This window comes from Pleurodeles waltl, chromosome 4_1, assembly GCF_031143425.1.
Source record: "Pleurodeles waltl isolate 20211129_DDA chromosome 4_1, aPleWal1.hap1.20221129, whole genome shotgun sequence".
Taxonomy (NCBI): domain Eukaryota; kingdom Metazoa; phylum Chordata; class Amphibia; order Caudata; family Salamandridae; genus Pleurodeles; species Pleurodeles waltl.
Window position 1 is genome coordinate 31,039,231 of NC_090442.1, and position 16,137 is coordinate 31,055,367.

Sequence of the window (16,137 nt, forward strand, 5' to 3'; positions counted from 1 at the left end):
ATTTGTTGTACACACACAGGCAATAAATGAGGAACACACACTCAGAGACAATTCCAGGCCAATAGGTTTTTGTATAGAAAAACATATTTTCTTAGGTTATTTTAAGAACCACAGGTTCAAGATTTACAAGTAATACTTCAAATGAAAGGTATTTCATGTAGGAACATTAGGAACTTTGAATTAGCCAAATAGCATATACAGTTTTCACATAAATGACATATAGCTATTTTAAAACTAGACACAGTGCAATTTTCAACAGTTCCTGGGGGAGGTAAGTGTTTGTTAGTTTTTGCAGGTAAGTAAACCACCTACGGGGTTCAAGTTTGGGTCCAAGGTAGCCCACAGTTGGGGGTTCAGAGCAACCCCAAAGTTACCACACCAACAGCTCAGGGCCGGTCAGGTGCAGAGGTCAAAGTGGTGCCCAAAACGCATAGGCTTCAATGGAGAAAGGGGTGCCCCGGTTCCAGTCTGCCAGCAGGTAAGTACCCGCGTCTTCGGAAGGCAGACCAGGAGGGTTTTGTAGGGCACCGGGGGGGACACAAGTCCACACAAAAAAGTACACCCTCAGCAGCACGGGGCGGCCGGGTGTAGTGTGTAAACAGGTGTCGGGTTCGCAATAGATTTCAATGGGAGACCAAGGGGTCTCTTCAGTGATGCAGGCAGGCAAGGGGGGGCTCCTCGGGGTAGCCACCACCTGGGCAAGGGAGAGGGCCACCTGGGGGTCGCTCCTGCACTGGAGGTCGGATCCGTCAGGTCCTGGGGGCTGCGGGTGCAGAGTCTTTACCAGGCGTCGATCTTTGAAGCAGGCAGTCAGGGTCAGGGGGAGCCTCGGGATTCCCTCTGCAGGCGTCGCTGTGGGGACTCAGGGGGGTCAACTCTGGCTACTCACGGTCTCGTAGTCGCCGAGGAGTCCTCCCGCTGGTGTTTTTTTCTCCACAAGTCGAGCCTGGGGCGTCGGGTGCAGAGTGCAAAGTCTCACGCTTCCGGCGGGAAACGTGTGTTGTTTCAAAGTTGCTTCTTTGTTGCAAAGTTGCAGTCTTTGGGGAACAGAGCCGCTGTCCTCGGGAGTTCTTGGTCCTTCTAGATGCTGGGTAGTCCTCTGAGGGTTCAGAGGTTGCTGGACCCTGGGAACGCGTCGCTGGAGCAGTGTCTTTAGAAGGGGGGAGAAAGGCCGGTAGAGCTGGGGCCAAAGCAGTTGGTGTCTCCGTCTTCTCTGCAGGTTTTTCAGTTCAGCAGTCCTCTTCTTCTTAGGTTGCAGGAATCTGAGTTCCAAGGTTCTGGGGAGCCCCTAAATACTGAATTTAGGGGTGTGTTTAGGTCTGGGGGTTAGTAGCCAATGGCTACTAGCCCTGAGGGTGGCTACACCCTCTTTGTGCCTCCTCCCTGAGGGGAGGGAGGCACATCCCTAATCCTATTGGAGGAATCCTCCATCTGCAAGATGGAGGATTTCTAAAAGTTAGAGTCACCTCAGCTCATGACACCTTAGGGGCTGTCCTGACTGGCCAGTGACTCCTCCTTGTTTTTCTCATTATCTCCTCCGGCCTTGCCTCCAAAAGTGGGGCCGTGGCCGGAGGGGGCGGGCAACTCCACTATCTGGAGTGCCCTGGGGTGCTGTAACAAAGGGGGTGAGCCTTTGAGGCTCACCGCCAGGTGTTACAGTTCCTGCAGGGGGAGGTGAGAAGCACCTCCACCCAGTACAGGCTTTGTTACTAGCCACAGAGTGACAAAGGCACTCTCCCCATGTGGCCAGCAACATGTCTGGTGTGTGGCAGGCTGCTAAAACCAGTCAGCCTACACGGGTAGTCGGTTAAGGTTTCAGGGGGCACCTCTAAGGTGCCCTCTGGGGTGTATGTTACAATAAAATGTACACTGGCATCAGTGTGCATTTATTGTGCTGAGAAGTTTGATACCAAACTTCCCAGTTTTCAATGTAGCCATTATGGTGCTGTGGAGTTCGTGCATGACAGACTCCCAGACCATATTCTCTTATGGCTACCCTGCACTTACAATGTCTAAGGTTTTGCTTTGACACTGTAGGGGCATAGTGCTCGTGCACTTATGCCCTCACCTATGGTATAGTGCACCCTGCCTTAGGGCTGTAAGGCCTGCTAGAGAGGTGACTTATCTATACCTATAGGCAGTGTGAGGTTGGCATGGCACCCTGAGGGGAGTGCCATGTCAACTTAGTCATTTTGTCCTCACTAGCACACACAAGCTGGCAAGCCGTGTGTCTGTGCTGAGTGAGGGGTCCCCAGGGTGGCATAAGACATGCTGCAGCCCTTAGAGACCTTCCCTGGCATCAGGGCCCTTGGTACCAGGGGTACCAGTTACAAGGGACTTACCTGGATGCCAGGGTGTGCCAATTGTGAAAACAAAAGTATAGGTTAGGGAAAGAACACTGGTGCTGGGGTCTGATTAGCAGGCGTCAGCACACTTTCAAATCAAAACTTAGCATCAGCAAAGGCAAAAAGTCAGGGGGTAACCATGCCAAGGAGGCATTTCCTTACAATTTGTCACAGGGAAAACTGGTAAAGTTCTCAATTTTTCACCCATTTATTCATCTGCTCACTCAGGGATGCTGCCACACTATCCCCCATTTCACCCTGTGGAGCTAAGAATGGCGAGGTAAAAAAAAAAAACTTGTGGTATCAGAATTTCCTCGGGGGATCTTTCCTTCAAGAATTATCACACTCTTCAGAGTGATGCTTTAAGAAAGATAAGAAAACGATAAAGTCAAAAAGCCAAATGTGCTTTTTAATTAACAAAAGTGCTTATTCATTAATTGGCAATCTTCTGGGGGGGGGGGTGTTTGGATGGGTGTAGGAAAATGGCTCCTTGTTGCAGTTACCCCCCACCCCCAACTTTTTGCCTGATACTGATGCTGACTTGACTGAGAAGTATGTTGGGACCCTGCTAACCAGGCCCCAGCACCAGTGTTCTTTCACCTAAAATGTACCATTGATTCCACAATTGTCACACCCCTGGCACACAGATAAGTCCCTTGTAAAAGGTACCAGTGGTACCAAGGGCCCTGGGGCCAGGGATGGTTCCTAAGGGCTGCAGCATGTATTGTGCCACCCTAAGGGACTCCTCAACTAACACATGCACACTGCCATTGCAAATTGTGTGTGTTGGTGGGGAGAAAAAGGCAAAGTCGACATGGCAACCCCCTCATGATGCCATGCACACAAAAAACTGCATGTGGCTTAAGTTAGTCACCCCTCTAGCAGGCCTTAAAGCCCTAAGGCAGGGTGCACTATACCACGGGTGAGGGCATAGCTGCATGAGCAATATGCCCCTACAGTGTCTAAGTCTGTTCTTAGACATTGTAAGTACACTGTGGCCATATTATGTATATGGTCTGGGAGTTTGTCAAAACAAACTCCACAGTTCCATAATTGCTATACTAAATAGTGGGAAGTTTGGTATCAAACTTCTCAGAATAATACACCCACACTGATGCCAGTGTTGGATTTATTAAAAGATGCACACAGAGAGCATCTTAGAGATGCCCCCTGTATTTTACCCAATCCTTCAGTGCAGGACTGACTGGTCTGTGCCAGCCTGACACTGAGAGACGAGTTTCCGACCCCCTGGGGTGAGAGCCTCTGTGCTCTCTGGGACCAGAAACAAAGCCTGCACTGGGTGGAGGTGCTTTATACTTCCCCTCTGCAGGAACTGTAACACCTAGCAGTGAGCCTCAAAGGCTCAGGCTTCCTGTTACAATGCCCCAGGGCACTCCAGCTAGTGGAGATGTCCACCCCCAGGACAAGTCCCCACTTTTGGCAGCAAGTCCAGGGGAGATAATGAGAAAAACTAGGAGTCACCCCTCAGCCATGACCACCCCTAAGGTGTCCAGAGCTGAAGTGACCCCCTCCTTGAGAAATCCTCCATCTTGCTTTGGAGGATTAGACCCAATAGGAACAGGGATGTGCCCCCCCCTCTCCAAAGGGAGGAGGCACAAGGAGGGTGTAGCCACCCTCAGGGACAGTAGCCATTGGCTACTGCCCTCTAGCCCTAACACACCCCTAAATTCAGTATTTAGGGGAGAGCCTGAACCCAGGACTTCAGATTGGTGACGACCTGAAACAAGAAGAAGGACTGCTGACCTGAAAGCCCCGCAGAGGCGATGGAGACGACAACTGACTTGGCCCCGGCCCTACCGGCCTGTCTCCAGACTCAAAGAACCTGCAACAGTGACGCATCCAGTGGGACCAGCGACCTCTGAGGACTAAGAGGACTGACCTGCAACCAAAGGACCAAGAAATTCCAGTGGACAGTAGCTCTGTCCAAAACAGCAACAAAGAAACCATCTTTAAAGGGACTCCAGTCTCAGTCCTGAAGCGTGAGTCCCCAACAGTCTGCACCCGATGCCCCCGGCCCGTGTCCAGAGGAAACAACACTGCAGCGAGGACCCCCAGGTAACTCCGACGACATACCACCCTGAGATGACCTCCCTGCACCCCCACAGCGACGCCTGCATAGAGAATCCGGAGGATCCCCCTGACCACGACTGCCCGGTTACAAAGAAGCCGACGCCTGGAAGAAGCACTGCACCCGCAGTCCCCAGGCCCGTGGGAAGACGACTACCGGTGCAGGAGGGACCAGCAGGCAAACCTCCTTCTTGCCCAGTTGGTGGCTTGCCTGAGAAGCCCCCCGGTGCCCTGCCTGCCAGCAGACTGGAACCAGAGCACCCCCCTGTCTCCATAGGTGCATATGTTGTTTGGGCCCTACTTTGACCTCTGCACCTGACTGGTCCTGTGTTGCTGGTGCTGGGTGTTTGGGGTATCCTTGAATCCCCAACGGTGGGCTGCCTATGCCCTGGAGACTGAACTTGTAAGTGCTTTACTTACCTGAAAAACTAACCTGTACTTACCTCCCCCAGGAACTCTTGACTTTTGCAGTGTCCAGTTTAATAATAGCTTATTGCCATTTTTGTTACAAAACTATGCACATTACAGTTTTACTTCAAAGTTCTATACTTACCTATGTCAAGTACCTTACAATTTATGCATTTACTTGAATTCTGAATCTTGTGGTTCTAAAATAAATTAAGAAAATAATATTTTTCTATATAAAAACCAAGTGGCCTGGAGTTAAGTCTTTGAGTATGTGTTCTCATTTATTTCCTGTGTGTGTACAACAAATGCTTAACACTGCCCTCTGATAAGCCAAACTGCTTGACCACACTACCACAAAAAGAGCATTAGTATTATCTATTATTGCCACTATCAACCTCTAAGAGGAAGCCTTGGACTCTGTGCACACTATCTCTCACTTGGAGATAGTATATATAGAGCCAACTTCCTAAAATGAGTGAATGGGTAAATGCATGAATAAGTCAATAGGTGACTAAATAGCTGGATCTGATTGCAGAATTGAAAGAATGAACACTTAAGTGATAATACTGACAAATGTAGGAGTGAATATATTTGTGAATGAATGAGTGAGTGGATGGATGAAAGGTTGACAACATGGAAAGATTAATGGGTGAATAAATGGATGGATGATTCATTTGTGAATTACTGAGTTAATGGATCAATGACTCTGAATGGACGAGAGAGCAGATGAATGAATGAGTGAGCAGGTGCATGTGTCCAAAGATACTGCATAGTGCATCAAACACCAGTGCATAGATTGTCTCTGGAAAAAACATGCATAGTATAGTAAAAAGCAGTGCAGTCTGAATAGATTACTCATAGTGCATTAAAATGCAGTGAGGTGTAAACAGATATGTCATAGTGTAGTAAGATGCAGTGTGAGCATATTCCTCACAGTAAAGTAAACAGCAGCTCAGTGTGACAGATTCCTCACAGTGCAGTAAGGTGTAGTGCAGTGTGTGCAGATTCATCATAGTGTAGAATTATGCAGGTAGATTTATCATAGCACAGTAAGATGCGCAGTGCTCAGATTTGTCACTGTGCATTAAGATACAGTGCAGTGTGCACAGCTTCCTCAATGCCGTAAGACGCAGTGTTGTGGGACAGATTACTCAGTGCAGTAAGATGCAGTGCAGTTTAAAGATTCCTCATAGTGCAGTAAGATGCAGTGCACTGCTTCCTCACATTGCAGTAAGATGTAGTGCAGTGCACAGATTCCAGATAGTGCAGTAAGGTGCAGTGCTGTGCACAGATTCCTCATATTGCAATATGATGCAGTGCACAGATGCCTCATAGCACAGTAAGATGCAGTGCAGTGTGCACAGACCACTCCTAGTGCAGTATGATGAAGTGGAGTGTGAACAGACTCCTCACAGTGCAGCAAAATGCAATCCAGTGTGTATAGATTCCTTGTAGTGCAGTAAGATGCAATGCAGTGCACAGATTCAACAGTGTAGTTAGATGCAGTGCACAGATCCCTCATAGTGCAGTAAGATGCAGTACAGTGTCACAGATTCTTCATAGTGCAGTAAGATGCAGTAAAGTGCACAGATTCCTCACTGCAGCAAGATACAGTGCAGTAAGGTGCTGTACAGTGTTTACAGAGTCCTCATAGTGCACCAAGATGCAGTGCAGTGGCATAGATTCCTCACAGTGCAGTAAAATGTTGTAGAGTGTATACAGATTCCTCACAGTGCAGCAAGATGCAGTGCAGTGTACAGAATCCCCATGGTTCAGTAAGATGCAGTGCAGCATGGACAGATTCTTCACAGTGCAGTAAGGTGCAGTGCACAGATTCCTCACAGTGCAGTAAGATGTAGTGAACAGACTCCTCACAGTGCAGTAAGATGCAGTGCACAGATTCCTCACAGTGCAGTAGGATGCAGTGCAGTGTGCACAGATTCCTAACAGTGCAGTAAGATGCAGTGCAGTGCACAGACTCCACACTGTGCAGTAAGATGCAGTGCACAGATTCCTTACAGTGCAGTAAGGTGCAGTGTGCACAGATTCCTTACAGTGCAGTAAGATGCAGTGCAGTGCACAGATTCCTCATAGTGCAGTAAGATGCTGTTCAGTGTGCACAGATTCCTCGCAGTGCAGTAAGATGCAGTGCAGTGCACAGATTCCTCATAGAGCAGGAAGATACAGTGCAGTGGACAGATTGCTCACCGTGAAGTAAGATGCTGTGCACAGATTCCTCAGTGCAGTGGGGTGCAGTGGTACAGATTCCTTACAGTGCAGTAAGATGTAGTACACAGATTCCTCACAGTGCAGTAAGATGCAGTGTACACAGATTCCTCACAGTGCAGTAAGATGCAGTGTAGTTGCACAGTTTCCTCACAGTGCAGAAAGATGCAGTGCAGTGCGCAGATTCCTCACAGTTCAGTGATATGTAGTGCAGTGCACAGACTCCTCATTGTTCAGTAAGATGCAGTACACAGACTCCTCACAGTGCAGTAAGATGCTGTACACAGATTCCTCAGTGCAGTAAGATGCAGTGCACATATTCTTCAGTGCAGTAAGATGCAGTGTAGTGCAGATTCCACACAGTGCATTAATATGCAGTGCACAGATTCTTCACAGTGCAGTAAGATGCAGTGCACTGTACACAGATCCCTCATAGTGCAGTAAGATGCAGTGCAGTGCACAGATTTCTCATAATGCAGTAAGATGCAGTGCAGTGCACAGACCCTCAGTGCAGTAAGATGCTGTGCACAGATTTCTTACAGTGCAGTAAGATGCAGTGTGCATAGATTCCTCACAGTGCAGTAAGATGCAGTGCACAGATTCCTCAATGCAGTAAGATGCAGTGTAGTGCAGATTCCTCACAGTGCATTAGGATGCATTGCAGTGCACAGATTCCTCACAGTGCAGTAAGATGCAGAGCACTGTACACAGATCCCTCACAGTGCAGTAAGATGCAGTGCACAGATTCCTCACAGTGCAGTAAGATGCAGAGCAGATTCCTCATAGAGCAGTAAGATACAGTGCAGTGCACATATTCCTCACAGTGCAGTAAGATGCAGTGCAGTGCAGATTCTTCATAGTGCAGTAAGATGTATTGCAGTGCACAGACCCTCAGTGCAGTGAGATGCAGTGCACAGATTTCTCAGTGCAGTAAGATGCAGTGCAGTGCACAGATTCCTCACAGTGCAGTAAGATGAAGTGCAGTGCAGATTCCTCACAGTGCAGTAAGGTATAGTGCAGTGCACAGATTTCTCACAGTGCAGTAAGATGCAGTACAGTGCACAGATTCCTCACAGTGCAGTAGGATGCAGCGCACAGACCCTCAGTGCAGTAAGATGCAGTGCACAGATCCCCTCTTTAACACAAATGATGACACAAACACCCCCAGGCCCGGAAGGAAAGCCCCCCAGAGGTCCCCGGATAGAAGAGCCCAGCCCAGCCCGGCTCCTGGCAGAGATTTCCTCCAGGATTATTCAGTCTATTTCTACAAACACAGCAGAAGGTGCTGACAATCTCCTACCTGAGCAGAAACCTGTGCAGACATTTCCAGGCTCTCTCCTCCTCCTGGGGCTGGGGGGGGGGGTCAGGTGCAGATTTGGGGTCTGAGGGGGGGTCTGTGAGGGTTTGAAGATGAAGATAACTGCACAGACAGACAGGGGGTCCTTCCTCCTCTGCAGCAGGCTGGACACAGAGGGGGAACCCGGAAGTGACGTCACATCCGCTGCTGGTGCTGTCTCTGCCGCCGCTGACCCGGAAGAGGAAACCCTTCTCCCTTTCATACAATGTGCTCAGTGGATTTCATCAGCAGGCGAGGAGCGCCCTCCGATGGCCGCTGACGGAACCGCCGCCTCCAGGCTCCAGCAGTGAGTACATTTCACACAAAGAAGCATTTTGTGGCAGAAAGTCCTGGGAGTTCACGTCACAGACATGGATGTTGTTCAGACATGGATGGTCCGACAGTCCCAGGAGACTGTGGTTGTTTTATAGCCAGAAATGCTGATATCTTTAAAGAACCCCCTCCTCTAATACAGGTTAGAGGAAAACCACATAATGCAGTCATCCTCCCTCTTCTCAGCCAGAGCCTCTCTGCTGTGCTGTTTACTGCTGATTGTGATTCTTAAAAATACAGAATGCTGCCTGAAGCTGTCCTATATGTCGGAGCGCTACATCTTCATGTCTGCCCCCTCACAGTAAACACATCATTCTCCAGCACTGATTCAGCATGGGGATTGCCCAGGATCACACAATTCAGACCCGTGAAAAAGCTGGGGTTCAATGGCAGGTTTCCTGCTGCTGAATCACTGGACCATCTCTCATAATTGCTTTATTCCTATCACATGTTCTCATCTCGTGAAGGTAAAAGGGCGAACAATGTCATACAATCTGTATTTGTAAGTGATATCTATTTAATTTGATCTGGTATCCATCTGGCAACTGAAATCAGAGATTATTTACTATTGTACTGGTGCCTATACAAAGAAACGTCATTATTTACCAGGCCATTGTGCAACTAGCAAATAAATGTTACTTTTTACCCAGCTGCACGGTAAATATAAAAGTTTAAGTATGGTTTCGCAAGAAGCAGCGGAAACAGCAAAGAACTTCACAGTTTACTTGGCTGCTGGCTATTAGAAGAGATTATGCTGTGATGGACCTGCGACACTACAAATAGCAAAGAAACATTGCTATTTACCAAGCTGCTGGCTAATTACAGACATTATATCCTATCTGGATGGCAGACGTGGAGACAGCAAAGAACCATTACTATTTACCCAGCTACTGGTTACATACAGGGCATTTGCATGATATGGCCAGTGGTCAAGCAAATATCAAGAAAACTACACTATTTACACAGCTGCTGGTGAAATAGCAGATATTATGGGCTCGATTCACAAAGATAAACACACACTTTTGTGGAAGTTTACTCTTTTTTGGTATTCACACAAGTTAATAGTATTGGTGCATAATCATGTACAAACAACTGCAAAATGTCTGTGACGTGCAGTACAAAATAGCGTGAGGCACAATTACCTGAAGTCCCCTGTACAATATGAATAATCATGTATGCTCTGAATGGCACCTTAATACAATATACAATACCGTCTCATTGCGCTCATTCTGGTGACGTTCTGGCCCGGGAGAAAGGTGTATGCTGTAAACGGGAAGTGAGCACAGATACCATAGGTTGTTTATATTGGTAAAGTGGGTTCAGCCAGGAGTTGTCTGTAGCATCTGCTATTTGTTGAGTGTTGGTAAGGCGATGAGGCTGAGAAGTCAGTGGCAGCAATGGTATCCCCTTAGATAATGTAGTGAAGCCATTGATTCACAGTGTTGCAGTGATATGTGAGAGATATGAGTAGGCTATCAGATATGGTCTCGGGTATGATGAGAAGCATGTATGAGCGTATATGAGCGAGGAGTGATGCCATTGATTCACAGTGTTGCAGTGATATGTGAGAGATATGAGTAGGCTATCAGATATGGTCTCGGTTATGATGAGAAAGCATGTATGAGGGTATATGAGCGAGGAGTGATGCCATTGATTCACAGTGTTGCAGTGATATGTGAGAGATATGAGTAGGCTATCAGATATGGTCTCGGTTATGATGAGAAAGCATGTATGAGGGTATATGAGCGAGGAGTGAAGCCATTGATTCACAGTGTTGCAGTGATATGTGAGAGATATGAGTAGGCTATCAGATATGGTCTCGGTTATGATGAGAAAGCATGTATGAGGGTATATGAGCGAGGAGTGATGCTTGGTATGAGTGGTGAGTGTTACCCAACAATGATAGAGACATGTGAGAGATTAGGGGGCAATCTGGAGTAGACTCAATTCCTCCTCCATTGAAAATTCAGACCTATCCTCTAAAACCTTTTCTAGGTTTGAAGGTTCTGTGACGGGTTTGAACTTTTGAAAAAACAATCTTGAGCTTGAAAGGGTCAATAGAGGAGTGCTGAACTGCTTTGTCCCTGAGTTTTTTCCTGAGGGTCAAGAAAACCTTTTCTACTGGTGGCTGACCATGTCCTGCCAAAATCCTGCGAGAGAGAGATTGCCAGTTGACCCATTCAACTTTCCTCATATAAGCTAGTATGATTTGAGAGTATTAATGTTTTAGGGGTTTCAAAATTAGAGATCTCAGTGAGACTGAGTTCTTGGGTTTGAATCTTGGCGCATGGTGAGTATGTTCCAGTTCAAAGTCTTTAGTGAAATTGATGTTCAAAGTTGATGGCATCCAGAATGCTATTGAAATGGATCGTCGTGTGAGCTTCATCTTCAGGCCCATCTGGTAGTCCAAATGTTCAAAGGTTGCTCCTTCTGTTACGATCTGCTAGTTCCATAATGTCACATTTGAGCCTAGCCAGCAAGAAGTTGGGGATTTTTTAATGTGTTTGGTATGGAGGTTATTACGGTCTTTGATTGCACTGGTGCTTCCCTCAGTGTTGGTAAATCTAATACTAACATCTTTGGAGTCTTTCCTGGACAGGGCCACCTCCATCTGCAGCAAGTCTGTTTTTATTTTTGGTGTTCTGGGCAATGTTGTGGTAGTGTGAGGTTGTAGTTGTACTGTGTTTTTTAAGATAGCTTTCCCCGAGCGGGGAACATGGCGGCCGACTAGCAGCTGGTCAGGGCATCCGCCAGAGGGAAAGCCACACCATGGCACAGTGAGTGCCGCTCATGTCACCTTGTAAGCTGTACTGCAGCTCAGGACCCCCACCTCCCCTTACCATTGATTCGAGGCAGTGCAGATTGCGGATGGTGGCCTCGGGCATTATTTGGTGGGCTGTGGCGGCCGGCACACTCTGGGAGCAATGCGCTGCACGATGGAGGCTGCCAAGTATGAGGTCTCATCAGGGGAGACAGCGGCAGAGTCTGCACAAGGCAGACTTGTCGGTTCGAAAGAGAGATAAGTACTGGGACAGAGGAGAGGAGTCAAAGCAGAGGGTTGTGGCAGACAAACAGGCAGCCTTTCTTGTTAATGGAGAATGATGATCAACACCTAGATGGTAAGCTGGGCCCAGGTGTAGGGGCTGACTTTAGGATCCAATATGCTAGAAATGTACCTCACATGAAGCAGGGTTGTTCCAAGGGATATTCTTTAAGGTCTTTTAGATCTCGTAACATACAGGAGGGTGGAGGAAAAGACAGTGCCGGCCTGGAACAAATGAAAGTAAAGGTCCCTGTTAGAGCAACTACACCCGATCGAAGAATACTCTAGTTAAGGCTCCTCACTCCCAAAACCCTTCAGCGAAAACAGTATTGTGGGCTCTCCCAACTGACAAAAAGTATTTTTCAGTTACAATTCCCCAGAGGATTACTCCCTCTTTAAAAATTACTTTAAAATACGACCTGATACGACTGGCTGCATTAGAGAGGATAAGGCGAAGCAGAAGTAAGCAAAAGAGCACTGGTACGAAGCGAGAGACATGGAAGTTGGGAGAACTAACTCCGCTGAGGCATCTACCACTGCAGACCTCCCAGCGATAACAACGCTAACAACGCATAACACATTTGCAGGTTTGGCGGTGGATACTGCTGATCCAGCTGAAATGGGGATTTTCACTGGAGAGAGCAGTGCGCAGCCTGAGCCCCTGGAGATGGAAGATGTAGGTACACGGAATTGTGGGCCTAACGGGTGGGCTTGGGTTCATCAGATCCTTGATCAATTATCCCAAGAGGTTAAGGAGCACTTTGCAATTTTGGAGGTAAACTAGAAGGGGACTCAGGCCACCTGCTCCAGCCTAGAAGCTAAAATAGAGAACTTAACTCAGCATACTCAGGACTTAGAAGAGGGGTTTCAGGACCTTCAAACTGTGGTGCAAGAAAACGCCTGGGAGGTGACTCACATAAAGATAAGACTGGAAAGAATAGAAAATAATGCTAGAAGAAAAAATGTCAGAATTCTGGGGGTACAAACATTTGTAGTCAACTTGTTGAGGAATTCTTTCCCGCAAGACAGTTGGATGGACAACCTTGAAGCAGAAATTTAGTAAGTGCAAAGAGACCCTTTTTAACAACATCCTGGGCAGAAACATAGATTCTGGTAAAAAAAAATCATTTTCTGTGAAAGAAAAAATATTGGGGCTAGCCCTGAAATCAGGCTCCCTTAAAGCACTAGGGGTAACTTTCAGGATTAGATCTGACATCTCTGAAGAGACGGCCGGCAGACAGCGGGAGCTGGGGAAAAGACTGAAGGATCTAAAGAAGTTGGGTTCCATGGCACAACTGAGGTTCCCAGCTATCATGAAGGTTATGTGGCAAACAAAGATGCACAACTTTTCTGAACGAGCGGATTTGGATGATTTTATTGCTCAGATAAAGAAGGGGGGCACCCAGGTGGAAATTAAAAAGTGTGAAGGTGTGGTGAGGGTTTTCCTTAGGGCTGGGGAAACAGGCATTAGGAAATGCCTAACAACATAGTAGGGAAAGTTCCCAAGAGGGGGCGCATGTGGAGGGGAGCAGTGGGAGAAAATAAAAATTGATGTCCTCAGTTTTAGTCATGCGATTAGAAGTCTGATTGAAGCACCAAATAGATATGTAGGCTCTGGGTATAGCAGGAACTGGAAGGAATGGGTTTGGGTGAGAGAAATATGATGAAAACCTGGGCAATCCTCTGCTGGAATATAAACGGGTTTTGGGTGGCTAAAAGGTGGCAAATAGTTTTACAATATTTAAAAGAAAGCAAAGCCCAGATATTTATGCTTCAAGAGACACATCTCTTGAGACAGGAGTGTAAGGATCTTTTCTTGAAGCAAAGATGGGTGGAGGCCATAGTAGCAATAGACCAAGTTCATTGTACCAAAGGAATTTCCCTGGTTTTAAAAGTAAATTCAGGGGAGAGTCTAGTTCGGTATGAGGCGGATGGAGGGTGATGGATAATTGCAGAGATAAAGGTCTATGATGCCGTGTACACCTTAGTAAGCTATTGTGGCGGAAATGTGGATGATACCACCTAGTTATCTCAGCTCTGTGCAAACCTTCTCCACTTCAAAGCACCTATTATTCTAGGAGGGATCTTCAATGTCTTACTGGATAATACCCTAGACAGGTCCTCAGACAGGATACAAATTAGTTCCCCAAAGATGAGAGCTTATTGTAGGAGGCTGGACTGGCTTGTAGTGAGTACCAAGGGGTACTTGCACCTTGCACCAGGCCCAGTTATCCCTTATTAGTGTATAGGGTGTCTAGCAGCTTAGGCTGATAGATAATGGTAGCTTAGCAGAGCAGCTTAGGCTGATAGATAATGGTAGCTTAGCAGAGCAGCTTAGGCTGAACTAGGAGACGTGTGAAGCTACTACAGTACCACTTAGTGTCATATGCACAATATCATAAGTAAACACAATACACAGTTATACTAAAAATAAAGGTACTTTATTTTTATGACAATATGCCAAAGTATCTTAGAGTGTACCCTCAGTGAGAGGATAGGAAATATACACAAGATATATATACACAATAGCAAAAATATGCAGTATAGTCTTAGAAAACAGTGCAAACAATGTATAGTTACAATAGGATGCAATGGGGAAACATAGGGATAGGGGCAACACAAACCATATACTCCAAAAGTGGAATGCGAACCATGAATGGACCCCAAACCTATGTGACCTTGTAGAGGGTCGCTGGGACTATTAGAAAATAGTGAGAGTTAGAAAAATAACCCTCCCCAAGACCCTGAAAAGTGAGTGCAAAGTGCACTAAAGTTCCCCTAAGGACAAAGAAGTCGTGTTAGAGGAATAATGCAGGAAAGACACAAACCATCAATGCAACAACTGTGGATTTCCAATCTAGGGTACCTGTGGAACAAGGGGACCAAGTCCAAAAGTCACAAGCAAGTCGGAGATGGGCAAATGCCCAGGAAATGCCAGCTGCGGGTGCAAAGAAGCTTCTGCTGGACAGAAGAAGCTGAGGTTTCTGCAGGAACGAAAAGGGCTAGAGACTTCCCCTTTGGTGGACGGATCCCTCTCGCCATGGAGAGTCGTGCAGAAGTGGTTTCCCGCCGAAAGAACGCCAACAAGCCTTGCTAGCTGCAAATCGTGCGGTTAGCGTTTTTGGACGCTGCTGTGGCCCTGGAGGGACCAGGAGGTCGCAAATTGGACCAGGAGAGAGAGGGGACGTCGAGCAAGACAAGGAGCCCTCTCAGCAGCAGGTAGCACCCGGAGAAGTGCCAGAAACAGGCACTACGAGGATGTGTGAAACGGTGCTCACCCGAAGTCGCACAAAGGAGTCCCACGTCGCCGGAGACCAACTTAGAAAGTCGTGCAATGCAGGTTAGAGTGCCGTGGACCCAGGCTTGGCTGTGCACAAAGGATTTCCGCCGGAAGTGCACAGGGGCTGGAGTAGCTGCAAAAGTCGCGGTTCCCAGCAATGCAGCCCAGCGAGGTGAGGCAAGGACTTACCTCCACCAAACTTGGACTGAAGAGTCACTGGACGGTGGGGGTCACTTGGACAGAGTCGTTGGATTCGAGGGACCTCGCTCGTCGTGCTGAGAGGAGACCCAAGGGACCCGTAATGCAGCTTTTTGGTGCCTGCGGTTGCAGGGGGAAGATTCCGTCGACCCACGGGAGATTTCTTCTGAGCTTCTGGTGCAGAGAGGAGGCAGACTACCCCCACAGCATGCACAAGCAGGAAAACAGTCGAGAAGGCGGCAGGATCAGCGTTACAGAGTTGCAGTAGTCGTCTTTGCTACTATGTTGCAGGTTTGCAGGCTTCCAGCGCGGTCAGCAGTCGATTCCTTGGCAGAAGGTGAAGAGAGAGATGCAGAGGAACTCGGATGAGCTCTTGCATTCGTTATCTAAAGTTTCCCCAGAGACAGAGACCCTAAATAGCCAGAAAAGAGGGTTTGGCTACCTAGGAGAGAGGATAGGCTACTAACACCTGAAGGAGCCTATCAGCAGGAGTCTCTGACGTCACCTGGTGGCACTGGCCACTCAGAGCAGTCCAGTGTGCCAGCAGCACCTCTGTTTCCAAGATGGCAGAGGTCTGGAGCACACTGGAGGAGCTCTGGACACCTCCCAGGGGAGGTGCAGGTCAGGGGAGTGGTCACTCCCCTTTCCTTTGTCCAATTTCGCGCCAGAGCAGGGGCTAAGGGGTCCCTGAACCGGTGTAGACTGGCTTATGCAGAATTGGGCACATCTGTGCCCAACAAAGCATTTCCAGAGGCTGGGGGAGGCTACTCCTCCCCTGCCTTCACACCATTTTCCAAAGGGAGAGGGTGTCACACCCTCTCTCAGAGGAAGTTCTTTGTTCTGCCATCCTGGGCTAGGCCTGGCTGGACCCCAGGAGGGC